This window comes from Pogoniulus pusillus, chromosome 24, assembly GCF_015220805.1.
Source record: "Pogoniulus pusillus isolate bPogPus1 chromosome 24, bPogPus1.pri, whole genome shotgun sequence".
In the NCBI taxonomy this organism is placed as follows: Eukaryota; Metazoa; Chordata; class Aves; order Piciformes; family Lybiidae; genus Pogoniulus; species Pogoniulus pusillus.
This window is the reverse complement of record NC_087287.1, coordinates 13,157,784-13,171,007: the sequence shown is the minus strand read 5'-3', so window position 1 is coordinate 13,171,007 and position 13,224 is coordinate 13,157,784. Positions and strand designations below refer to the sequence as shown.

The 13,224-nt window shown below is 42.6% G+C and overlaps 1 protein-coding gene across 7 annotated transcripts in view; it reads right to left on the bottom strand.

Moving 5' to 3' along the window:
* The window catches only part of TUB (TUB bipartite transcription factor), a 140,864-nt gene that overhangs the window by 54,484 nt on the left and 73,156 nt on the right, over positions 1 to 13,224 (bottom strand). The window lies entirely within an intron of this gene.

Below are 13,224 nucleotides of genomic sequence, written 5' to 3'. Positions count from 1 at the left end.
CAGCCTTTCCATATTTTTTTAATATGTGACTGAAGTTGCCATTTTCATTATTCCACTTCACCTGCCAGAACGCCTGTTAGCAACAATTAAAGCAAAAGCCATCTCCACTGGGGACTGATGTGCCACATGCAGCCTCGTCAGAGAGCACACTGCTAAGCCTGCTACCTTCCTCCTGAAAACATTTTCAGTGTCAGTAAAACATGAATCAAACTACTGGTTGCTGATTTTCTAGCACAGGAAGCACATCATACCAGGCAAGCAAAACCCAATTCCAAGCACGCAGGTCTCTGCCTGAGAAACATTTAAGTCACCTGTACCACGCATATCTTAATGCTACATTTTCCACAAAAGCACAAGACAGAAAGCAGTGAACAAGTGCAGCTCTGGAAGTTTCAGGAAGAATTCTCATTTCCACAGAGGCTCCATAATAAAATCTGCTCACAGCATGCAGACTTCACATTCTTTCAGAGAGAATTCAGTATCCATGCCATGAGGGGGCTTTGCCTGGTTTCTTGAGGAAGAAAGATTTATGTATTCATAATTTCTGTATTTTTTTTCCCTTCAGTTGATTAATTTCAGCTAAAATTAAAGGGGACTTTATAAGCCCAAAAGATTTTATGATGAAGGTGGTACCTGGATAGAGACAAAGACCTTAAATAGCCTCATTGTGCAGAGAAAAGTTTAGGACTCTACTTAGCAATATTAATAATGAGAATCCACATAGGGAAACATTCTGAATAGCAGCTTTAGGAATTCTGGCTTCAAAAGCTGCACTGATTCTAGGACCACCTCTTACAGGTATATGCACAAAAGCCTTTCCAACCCCACCATATTGTGAAGAATTTGTACTAGGCTCATTTTTCATGTCTACAGTTCTTGCTATCTCAATTTGGATCTCAGAAACAAAACCAACAGAAACTAAAAAAGAATAAAAATGGTAATCTGTTTGAGAGGCAGGAAGGGTGGAAATGGATGATAAAGCAGATATAATCCCTTCCCTGGTCTCGTTTTCTATCCTGGAAAAGCCACTCTCCTGCTGTATGTGCTGTGACGCAGGGGGCATACACCCCTGCCTTGGCAGCATCTCCCAGAGGCCCAGACACAGCACAGCAGGTGAGGCTGGGACACCAGAGAACAGTGCACTTACAGCACCACACCAAGATCCAGGCAGGCCACCAAGGGACCTGGCACGCTGAAACATGGCCACACCATAAATCATCAGCTGTCTGCCGGGAAAAGGAGTCAACAGTAGGAATAAGCAAGCAAAAGTACTCACAGGTACAGGAAATTGGATCAGACAAAGCTGGGAACCCCTTTGAACCACATCAGATGCAATTAAACCACTTCTGGCACGGTGGGAAGCTATTTCCAGTTGTATTTGAGTAAGGCATAAAGTATGCTTTTAGCTACTGCACCACTGAAGAAAGAATGAAAGCAAGATCCCCCTTTGGGTTTAATCAGCACTCTTACACAGCAGCTGTTTTTGTACTCCTCTCAGATAAATACATAGGACTGTGCATCTTCTCATTTCTTGATGGGACACTAATTGCCCACTGCACAGAATGTCCAGCTGATGCAGCACATGATCACTGCTAACTGCACATTCTTCATAGATCTCACATTGCAACACACAACCCAGGAGTCAGTGTTTATTGTAGGACACAAGGTTACAAGCTGAGCCATTTCAGCCTGCAGGCTCATCCACCGAGTGTCACTCAGCTTCATCTTGTCACATTCTGCAGGCTCCATTTTCTTGTTCTTTCCAGGACCCAGACAGAAATGGAACAGGATGAGGATGAGCTCAGCCCAAGAATTATGGAGCAAAATATGTCTGGTACATGCAATCTAGAAATGCACAAGATAGCAACAGCTTCCTCTATGTGTTTATCATTCTGGGGTGGTGTTGCACTGCTAGCAGTATGTGTGACCAAGTGCTCCTATGGCCTACCAGTCTCACAACAGTGACTGTGGCAGTGACCAGAGGCTGCTCACCCACATCACTGAAGCTACTTCTGCTCACAAACCATGCTGCTTCCCACGGAACACATCTGCTCTCTCTCTTGCTCCCACATGCTGACAGAAGGACCTCTGCTTGAACTGGAAAACTCCTTTATAAAGACTTCTGATGACAGTTCCTGGATGGAACCACAGACCTGAAGTCCTGCTCGAATATTTATCTGCTTTGTGATTGCAGAAAGATTTAAGAAGAGCTGGAAGATTATAAAGAAATACTGCCACTAACTTAACTGACAAATGCAACTCAACCCATATTATGTACAGGCACTGTCCCAGCAGCACATAGGATGTTCTCCCCAAAACCATCATCAGCTGTTTGACAGCGTGGCTGGACAGATCAGATCTGCAGATACAGAGGACTCACAGAAAGGGAAAGAACCACCTCAAGCAAATTACTACATCTCCTGATGTATCAAGTACCATTACGGTAGAGAGGTAGGCATTCTGGGATGTAAAATCTAAACCACTGTCTTTTATTTCACCAATAAGATAGCAAATAACACAGTCATGGTTAGTTGTAGATCTGGTCTAATAGAGTGAAAAATGAAAAATGTAGAAACAATATCACAGCCATTTCGAAGAAAAATCAGCAACAAGGTAGAAGTCATCAAGCACAGAGTATAAAACAAAACCATCCACAACACCACCTTTCTGTTCACTATAAATCACAATACACAGCCAGGTTTGGCAAAGTTAATCTGAGTCCACAGCAAATGCATAACTGCAGAGCTGGCTGTTAACTGGAGCCATTGGGGCTGAATTTTCATCCCAATGCGCAGAGTTACTCTGAGGACTCCTCACAATGTCAGCTGGATCTATTTACAATTCATCACCCAACGCAGTGAGAGCTTCCATGCCTTTAACATATCTTGCCTTTTTTTTTCCTTCAAAATAAGCTTTTTCAGATGAGAATGAGTTGTTCTTGGCAAAGAACACAAAAACTGCACCGCATTAGGTGCCGTTTGTCATTTGGACTAGGCTGCACAATAGTCATTCTCCTCCGTTCTCTTTCCACCACATTAGGCAGTTTCAACAGAAACTTCAGATTTTCAAAGCAGCTCACAATTAGGAAGACACACGAGCAGATCATCAGAGGCACCCTGAGCACTCTCAAAAATCCAGCTATAGATGCTTCAAAGCTCCCAGTGCAGGATTACATTTTCATCCTTTGAAAGGCTTATACCAGCCTAGTGCTAAAATAGAATCATGGAATCATAGAATGGTTTAGGTTGGAGGGAACCTCAAAGCTCATACAGCTCCAACCCCCTGTCATAGGCAGGGACACCTCTCACTAGAGCAAGTTACTCAAGACCTCATCCAACCTGGCCTTGAACACCTCCAGGGAGGGAGCAGCCACAGCCTCCCTGGGCAAACTATGCCAGTGTCTCACCACCCTCACTATAAAGAACTTCTTTCTAACATCTGCTTTATATCTTCTCTCTGCCAGTTTAAACCCATTACTCCTTGTCCTGTCATTACAAGACCTTGTAAGTAGTCCCTGCCCAGCCTTCCTCTAGGCTCGCTTCAGATACTGGAAGGTTACTACCAGGTCTCCTGAAAGCCTTCTCTTCTCCAGACTGAAGAGCCTCAACGCCTGTAGCTTATCCTCATAGCAGAGCTGCTGCAGCCCTCTGATCACCTTTGTGGCCTCCTCTGAACTCGCTCCAACAGGTGAATGTCCTTCTTGTGCTGGGAGCTCCAGAACTGCACATGGTACTCCAGAAGGGGTCTGACAAGAGCAGAGTAAAAGGGGAGAATCACCTGCCTTGCTCCTGATGCAGTCCAGGACATGGTTGACTGTCTGCAGCTATCCTCTGTTTCAAAATATTTTTATTTGAATGGAATGCAAAAATGAATAAACTAAAAGTCCAGCAGCTGGAGAGACATTTCCAATCAGCTCCTAGTTTCCTTACTATCTCCTTCAATTGTTATGTCTTCTACCATATTGTACCACTTCCAAGAAAAGACAGCTTTCAGAAACTAGAATGTGTCAGAAGTAAAACTCATTTTCTAAGTCCTAAAATCTTTCCTTCCAAGTCTAGATTTCACTGGATTATCTTGCTAGAAATTTTTGTAGGGGAACACTCATGTACCAAATTCAAATCCTCTCAACTCAATGACCCCCAGATTTTCAGAAGAAAATATTGAGAGGTACTGCAGACTGACCCAGCCCACACTAACAAATCGCCTGCAAGTCCAGGCGGTCATCTGAGGTGTTACAAAGACCTTCTGAGGAATTAAGCACACAGAGCAGAGACCCGAATGCTTGAACTTGCATATCCCACTTGCCAGGCTGTGCAAGCATAAATTCACATTTTTTCCAACAGAATGGCCTGGAAATTGGAAAACTTTTTTTCCTTCCAACACTACTGGAAAAAAAATCTGCCTCGCAAAGCCTTGGGCATATAGCATTAAATGATTAAATAACACAAGGTGACAGAGAAACAAAGGAGGAAGGGATGGAAAAGGGGGAAGGGGTGGAAAAGATGATGTGACTTTTGAGGAGTTTAATTTTCTCCTGTGCTAGTTTTTCTTAATCCTTAAACTCTGTGCATAATATTCAACCCCCAAGGAAGTAATTAACAATTTTTCAGGCTGCATCTGTACTGTCATAATAGTACACTGCATCCTTATTTAAAATAGCTAACATTTAAAAGGCAGCTTCCAGGATGCCTCAAATTTCTAGCAATGTCATGATCTTTTTTCACTGATTTGAAGCCCCAGTTCCTCTGGGTGTTAATACAGTGTTCCATAATTAATATAGATGGCATATCCAAGAAGAATTACCATTGTATTCTGAGAAGCCAGAGCCTAGATTAGGTCATTTATAGGTGGCTACTGCTCTAAATAGCCAAAAATTAACATCCTTAGTTTAAAGCAACTAATGAATATTAGATTGTTACATGTCCATTGTGAACTGTGCTATGGCAGGTAACTTGTCTGGCTATAAACATGCTAGCATCTGGAAGCAATTTAACTATGGTAGTCCCTAGCTCCTCACAGGTTGAACTGCACTGCTCCTCCATGGAGTCAATCACTTCTGCACTTCTGACATTGTTGTACAGCTTGCAGTACCTGTGTTAACTCACGTGCAGCTGCCCCAAGTGTCTCTCTACAGCACTGCAGTAAGCAGCATGGATATACCACATGTGCCAGTTTGAAGCTAGCTAGAGAGTTTTGGTGAGAAGAACTAGATTACAGGCTGTGAAATAGAAACAATGGTGATGTCTACTTCACTCACAGGCTTGCTGAGATGTCTTAAGAACAAGAACACAAACATAGATAAGGGAGACACTCTCTGTCCAGGCTAAGGGCTGCCTTTCTCTCTCTAACCTATCCTGCCATCCCTTTGATTAATCCACCTACTCCCTAGCCCCCTGGCCAATCCTCCAATCTTCCTTGGACACAAGGCAATGTCTGGGGTAGAGAGGGTGGGAGAAAGTGGAAGGGTGGTTGGGAGCCTCTCCTGGGGACTCAGGCTTCTGGAGGGGGGACTGTTGTGTTTCTGTATTACCTTTTACCTTGAATCTTTCTGTCTATAACTGTATATACTGTAAATATCTGCTTGTATACTGTGCTAAGCTGTAAATATAAGCTTCATTCAATTTCCAGAGCTGGCTGAGTCTAGTCTGGGTGATTTCTAAAGTGGGGGGGGGGGGGGGGGGGCGGCAGGTAACACCCAAACCATCACACACAGAGACCAAACACAGAAGGAAAGAATTTAACCAATTCAACACCAGGCAAAGTTACAGAGTTCCCCATCTCTCCATCCTTGCATACATTAATAATATGCAATATGCAGAAGCATCTGTTCTTACAAGCAGGTGACAACCTAAGGCCAGGGTTATTCTAGGACAAGGACAAAAACTTTGTCTAAAAGCCCTGTACTTCACTTTTTATATCTGCAACAACAGCTAGTGAAGTGATTTAAAATTCAGTAACCTTAAAGAATCAATTATCAAGGTCTGACTCACTGGTGTGTAGAGACACCTTTAATGTTAATTAAGTGTTGCTCTACAGATACAGCGTCCCCAAAGATGCATTATTTACCCAAATAACTAAGCCACAGTTTTAGTCAGACATGTAAGAGTTTGTGCAATCCTTAAGTTGGCAAAACATTATTTAATGGAAATTCACACTCCTGGCTTGGGTCTTGAGATTTATATCTGCCAACAGCAGCGGGATGAATTCCAAGGTACAGTAAGTGTCTTGAGTCTTTCTGCTGCCACTCAACCCGAGGGAAGCAGTCAGTCTAAATCACTGTCTAGACAAGTCATATCTATTCTTTAATTTCTACAATTCATCCAACAATTTACTCAAATTTCAAGAAGTAAGAACTGCAACATGATGCAAGGCATTAAATTTTGTTGTTGTTCCTGCAGACAAGTGAAAATGATGCTTCAGTAGCATTGGTTAGCAACAATCTGCTCGGAGAAAAAACAGAGACCAGTTTCTTTATGCTTCTTGCAATGACTCAGGGACCATTAATGGAAATACCTAGACTTTAACTTCATTCATTTTGCTCCCAAACTGATACCAAATTTGAAAGACAGACCTGTTCTGATCCCCTCCCTAAAGATGGATCAAATGCTGATGTATCTTATTTTACTTGCAGATACAATTTCCAACTTAGTCATCATTTGAAGTTAATCAAGGAATTTCTACATCTTCTAATTTCTCACCTGCAGGTAGTTAGAACTCTGATTACAATTAAAATTACCATTAAAATCTTCATGCTGTGGTTTCATTACCTGTCTCAAATAAGTTATATTAATTACAATTTATGATATTCAGAGACTTGTGTTAACATCCATCTCAACAGGAACCATGAGGTTCCCACTGAAACCTGCAATTCAAGACTTGAGTTTGGTAAACAGCTGAGAACTCAAGCTACAATTCCTCCTCCTAAAAGAACAACCTAGGCACTTGCATTGCCAGAGAGTAAGGTAACTATGTCACTCACAAAGTGCCCTCACACATTCATATTAACGTGTTATAGACCACTTGGCATTATTTGCTCAGCTAAAACATGACCTCAGAGAAGCTTGTGGAACCAATCCAATTCCCTATTAAGTCAACAGAAAGGCTTCTGTGGCACCTCTTTGTGTACTTCCTGCAAGCAACCACACAACTACATAGAAGAGGCTGGTGTTAGGCACCACAGCATCCCTACCTCATTCCAGGTACACCTATGGCAGTCTGACTGCACAGAACCATCACCCAAGACCTGCAAAGCTCTTCTACTGGCAGACACAGCTCCTGTCCTCTGCTGTGTAAGGCCCTGCTGCATTTTCTCAAATACAGTGTTTTAATTTGGGTCACTTTTTCGCTCTAAAGACAAATAACAGGTAAGTCTGTAATCTCCCACTTTGTTAGCAATCCTAAAGCATGAATGCAACTTCTACCATATTGACTGAAAGGAAAAGTAAAGATATATTTGATCTTCTTAATAATGTAAAAGATGAAAATTAAAATACACCTGGGAAGAAATTTAATTACAGAGCAAACAGATCATTGAAACACCTTCTTGAATGTCACAAAGCCACACAACACAGATATAAACTAAAATTATTCAACAGGTGACCTGCAATGCATCCATGGTTACTGAACACATACAAAGCACAAAAGAGCCATGCTACTGTCAAGAATTAAACAAAACAAGATGGTGTAAGAAAAACTAGGTAAGCAAAAATTTATTTCATCTTCTGTCATGTGTACTCATCCTGGTCCAAAATAACTACTGCAATCTTCCTGTCTTCTCCCATTGTTACCTTTGCACACTCTATATACCCTCCTCTGGGAGCACATTTCCCTAACTAGGTAAGTCACAATCCCCTTCCTACAATCCTCTTAAGAAGACAGTCAAAAGAAGCTGATGATCACAGGTGTGAAACAAAAATGACAAGCAGCAGGTATGCCAACGTCTTGCTGCCTGTATGTTATGGCCTTCTTTTGTACCTACCTTCTAACTGGAAGATTCTGAAGAGTGGCTGTATGCTTCCATACAAATAATACAAATGAAAACAAAGCCCAAAGAGGTGTTACATTCTCTGCTCAGTCCTCAAAACGGGATGATATCATCCTGCCATTATGTCACCATAAAAGAGACTGCAAAACTGGGAGACACCAGCTCTTCAGCTCCCCACCAGCCCACATTTGCACAACACAGACTGTCACAGAGAAAGCCATCTCCAAATCCCAGCTACTGGTCTTCCTACACTGCAGTAACCAAAGCTTCAGCAGTGAGATACAAAGCAGGCACTGATTTTAACATCCACACTTGCTTTCAGCAGTAATCTTGGAATAAACTGTCTCAATACTCTGCAAAAAAACAATTTCACCTTTAAAAACCTACAAACAATACTAAGTAACACAAGAGGTTGAGATGGATTTATTCAAAAGTCACTAACAAAATACAAACATTCTGCAGGTACCATAAGACAAAACCCTGTTTAGTTTAATAATCTCACAGTGAGAAAGAGAGAAGCAGGCAACATAAGAGGCGAGGAGAGCAAGATGTGGGGAGAAATGGCAAAAAGAAATCTGTTGAGAAAGAACAGAAAAGCATGAATTAGAAAATAAGTCATTAGTATGAGGGGAAGAGGAATGAGGAGGAAGTGTGAAAAGAATCCAGCTCTCCAGAATGGCAATTTTTAGTTACTGATAAAAAGTACCACCTTCCAGAAAAGCTGCTGTGTGCATATCTGAATGGATGCAGCTTTAAGGAAAGTCCAAAAACCCTCAGGCACAAGAGTCAAGACTTCCCAACTCAAGGAACAGCAAGAGAAGACATATCATTTTATATTCACTTTCCAGCTGTGATCCAAATCTGGCACAGATGGTTTGTCAATGACTGTCACTGCCTGAAACCAGAAATGGCTGTTGCTACAAGAAACCCATTGGGCTATTCAAAATCGAGTTTTAGTCTCAACCTGGATGTCAATACTGCAAATGTGGTCGGGGTGACAATACTCTAGAACAGCTGGCACAGCCATTTGTCTGTCACAAGGCCCAAAGCATACCCTGGAAGAGGTGGGAAAACCCCTTCAACCTCTTACTTAAATCCACCCTCGGCACACTGCAAAGCACAGGACAACAAGGTTTTGCTCCTAGCTCTGCTGCTAATCTCCCCTGAGCCTTGTCCCAATTCCATTTAAGCCAATTCCTTGGAAGTTCCACAGATCTCTACTTCCCTCACTGGTAAAACTGAAGTGATATTTCATTTTCCTCATCTCTCTTTTCTGCTTGGTTGATTTAGGCTATCAGCTTCAGGGTAGAAATTGCATCCAACCATGTGTTTGTACAGCTCCCAAACACTGATGCTGGGCAGAACAGGACTTTGATCTCAGCTGGAATCTCTGCACCACAGCAGTAACACTCTATGTAAGAGCAAAGACCCCCATTAAAGGAGAGTTCTAACTTAAACACTTTAAAAGCACATAACTCGGCTAATTTCATACATTGCAATAACCTGACAAGACAGCCTACTTTATAAGAGACACCTGCTCTTTCTACCCTTTTCCTTAGCAAAACAGCTGTCCTAAGTTATCAGTGCCACTCCCCACAGCAGGTAGCAACGAGCAAGCCTGCCTGCATTGCACTGCACTCGGGCACAACCACACCTACCTGCACTGCTGCTGCCAAAAAGTCAAGGCTTAAGAGGAGGTAGTATTCCAATACCTCAAATAAATGCTTAGAACCAAGTGTGGGACAACCTTGCCTTCAAGCCTGTTCCAGGACTTGTTTACACATCCTACTTTCAGAAATCTTCTCTGCTCTAATTGCCATGATTCATGAATTCACAACACAGCCATGCTCCGCAATTTTCACCCAACTGTAATCCTGCACTTGGCAAATGACTGGGGACTGCTTATAGCTGCAGTATCTAAGCACAGCCTTAAAACTTCAGAGCAAATTCACAAAAGCTACAAAAAAACTGAGCATAATAGATGTCCCAAATAAAACAATGTATCTTATTACCAGCATTGTGTACTTAGCAAGATGTATTATGGCACTGCAAATGCATGCTGTGTAATTGGCTGTATGTGGCACCTTCCATGCAAAGTGCCAGCTTCCCCATGTCACAGTTCACAGGCTCCCCTTGGGCTCTGGCCATTTTATCCACACAGGCCAAGTCCCAGGAGAACTACACAGAGGCTTTACAGATAACCCTGGGGACCTGCAGCAAATTTATCCTCATGTGGATCAAGCTTTTCAGCTGACAGTGTTTATATATCTCTCACTAAACAGATTAGAGTGCTTTGTAAATGCTGCTTTTCAAGTTAAGTTTTACTGTTAAAGAAGTGAAAATTAATAATAATAGTAGTAGTAATAATACCAACAACCACCACTCAATGGGACTTTACTGTTTATTGATATTTTTATCTTAGCTAGCATCATAGAATCAACCAGGTTGGAAGATACCTCCAAGACCATCCAGTCCAATATCACCCAGCCCTATCCAGTCAACTAGACCATGGCACTAGTTTCATTTAATTATAGTACATGGAATGAGTTTGCTTATTCAAGCCACACCAGCACAAAAATAAAAGTGAATATGTCAATTTCACAAATTCTACAAATCAAAAATGAGTTCAGGGAAAATATGTAAAATCAAAACATGTTTTTACAATTAAAAAAAAAAGCCCTGAATCTGGAATGATTCCCAGACGTTTCTGCTTTGTGTTTTCTACTGGAATCTGCAAAAAGATGCCAAAGGAAGACTGCTGTGCCTGAGAACATTAATTCCTCAAGAAGCTACATCTCACTCTTAACTACCATCACAAATCCCCTTTGGGGATGGGGGCAGCTATAAGAACTGCAATTGATTTTTTACATAAGTGCAAACTCTTTTGTTTCTAATAAAGGACAGAAACATTGTTTAAAATGGGCTCGGTTTAGAGAAGAATTATTAGCTTATCAAAACCTGGTGTGCAGTTTCAGATAAGTGCTTAATCATAGCCTTGAATTTCTATATATAAAACAGTTTGATGAAAACAAATGCAACATGTTTACTTTTAAGAGAACTACTTCTCAGCTGTATTCCATACCATTAGCAATCTCAAATCCCCTATGACTATTAATGCTTCAAGAGTATATAAAAGAAGACATAAAGAGCAAGATGACAAATTCACAAGCTCACAAATATTAATTTTTATCCATCTCAGTATGAAAAAGCTACCACTGACACTGAAGGAATTCCTTGCTATTTTTTTGTTAACTCACTCAAAATATTCTCAGCATTTTAAAAGTGGAACAATAATCAGCATTCTGAGTTTTGGACATATGGATTGTGTAATGAGCTGTGTACAACACACAGAGAACTGATTCCCTCTGTCCTATTTCACTTCCAACCTGGCCAACTCTGTGATTTTATCTAAGACAAAACCCCTTATCTGCGTGAATTAATTAAGGTATATAGGTGCAGGTGTGTTTGGTTGCCAGGAGGTACAATAGGTTTAGGAGTCATGTTACCCTTTTATGGCCAGTGCCAAAGCTGAAACAGCTCTGCAAGCTCAGAGAAGGGCTTGCAGCATTTTCTAGCATACTTTACATCAGCCAGACTCAGGCTATATCCCACAGACCTTCACAGACTTCATCGTGCCCAGCAGCCTGTGCTCGGTCTCCTACGCTAGCAGGAGGGACATTGTTGGCTATCACATACCATCCAGGCTGTAAAGATGGTGGGAAACAGGTCTCTAAGCTTTAAGAGTCAGCTATCATTGAACTCACCGGAGTAAGCAAGGATCAGAAGCAATAGGCACCTTGCCCTTAGAGAGCAGATGAACTGTTCCACAGGGGAACACACCAGGTCTCTCCTTCTCTTTGCCTCTTTCACTCCTCCGGAGTGGTACTTAATAGTATTTACTAATATAGTACTTCCATGTGCAATCCCAGTCACACAGGCATTCAGAAACTAGTGTTTTCTGGGCAAGTACCTTCAGAGGAACCCTGGAGGATGCTTTAAATGAGGAAGTTTAATGAAATTTGCAGTGATATACTTCAGCAATTTCTAGCCACGAAAATATGGTTAATGCTGAAAAATAACCTTAGAAAAACACAAGCATCATCAGATCTATGTTTACCTGAAGAGCTACTGCTTTGTTTCCCTATGCTTTTCTGAACTGCACTGCGTAGGAACAGAAGAGATGTTTTATTTCCTCTTTCAAGGCCACTGCTACAAAAACCCTCAGCAAACTTTTGGCATTGGCCTCTGCAGAACTTTGTGTAGAGCACGGAGAAGCAGCTCCTCTGCTGTTGGGAAGAGCCACGAACAGCTGTTCTTCTGGTATTTTTGCCTTCAAACTGCAACAGAACGCACCCGCTAGTCATTTCTGAAGCCTTATTGCCAATTCCTTACGTCTTTTCAAAACACGTGGGCTGAAAGCGCCACTGGAGAAAGCCTGCAGATCCTCAGGTTCGCTGCCATCAGACTTCTCTTTCCAACTCCTCTACCGAGCAGGACGATCATACACACAGATTAAAGCAGCAAGCTCCTACTTGTGCATCTATCACTTTATTTTTCCTACGCATTAAGAAGTCATTTGTGTTTATGTCGCACGCAGTGGCACAGGTTTCCACAACCACCGTCATTTAGAGTGGGGCAAACTACAGCTGACCTGCCTGAACAGCTGTCGTTGTTTTCAAACAACACTCTGTATTTTTAAGTTTAGAAAACTTAATGTTACAGTATCTGCCTTATTTACAACCAAAGACCCGAAACAAACAGGCTTTCCTATCTTATCCAAGACGCCTTCTGAAATACCATCATTTCTTTCTGCAAGAATTCCGTTTGGAAAAGGTACTGCAGCGACAACTAAGCCCTCCACAAGGTTAAGGGCGCTCCGAACGGCAGGTTGAGCAATGGCTTTACTGCTTTTCCCCTGCAGAAACCACTCCGCCCGGAGGTCTATCTTCCCGCTCCCTCCTCGTACCGCCAAGCCACAGACAAACCGTTCCAGCAGCGAACGCCCCCGCGCCACAGCCAGGCGCTCGGGGCAGGCATGGCAAGGGAAGGGCAGGGCCGACACGGGCCGGGCCCCGCACAGACGCTACGCACCGTACCTGGGGCCGGCTCCCACTACCCACTGACGCACGGGGCTCCCGGGCAGCAGCCACCGCACGGCGGCTCCCGTAGCCCGTGGCAACGGCGGAGCCAATGACAGTCTCCCGCCGGGCGCTGCCATGGCGATCCCGCTACTCGCCATG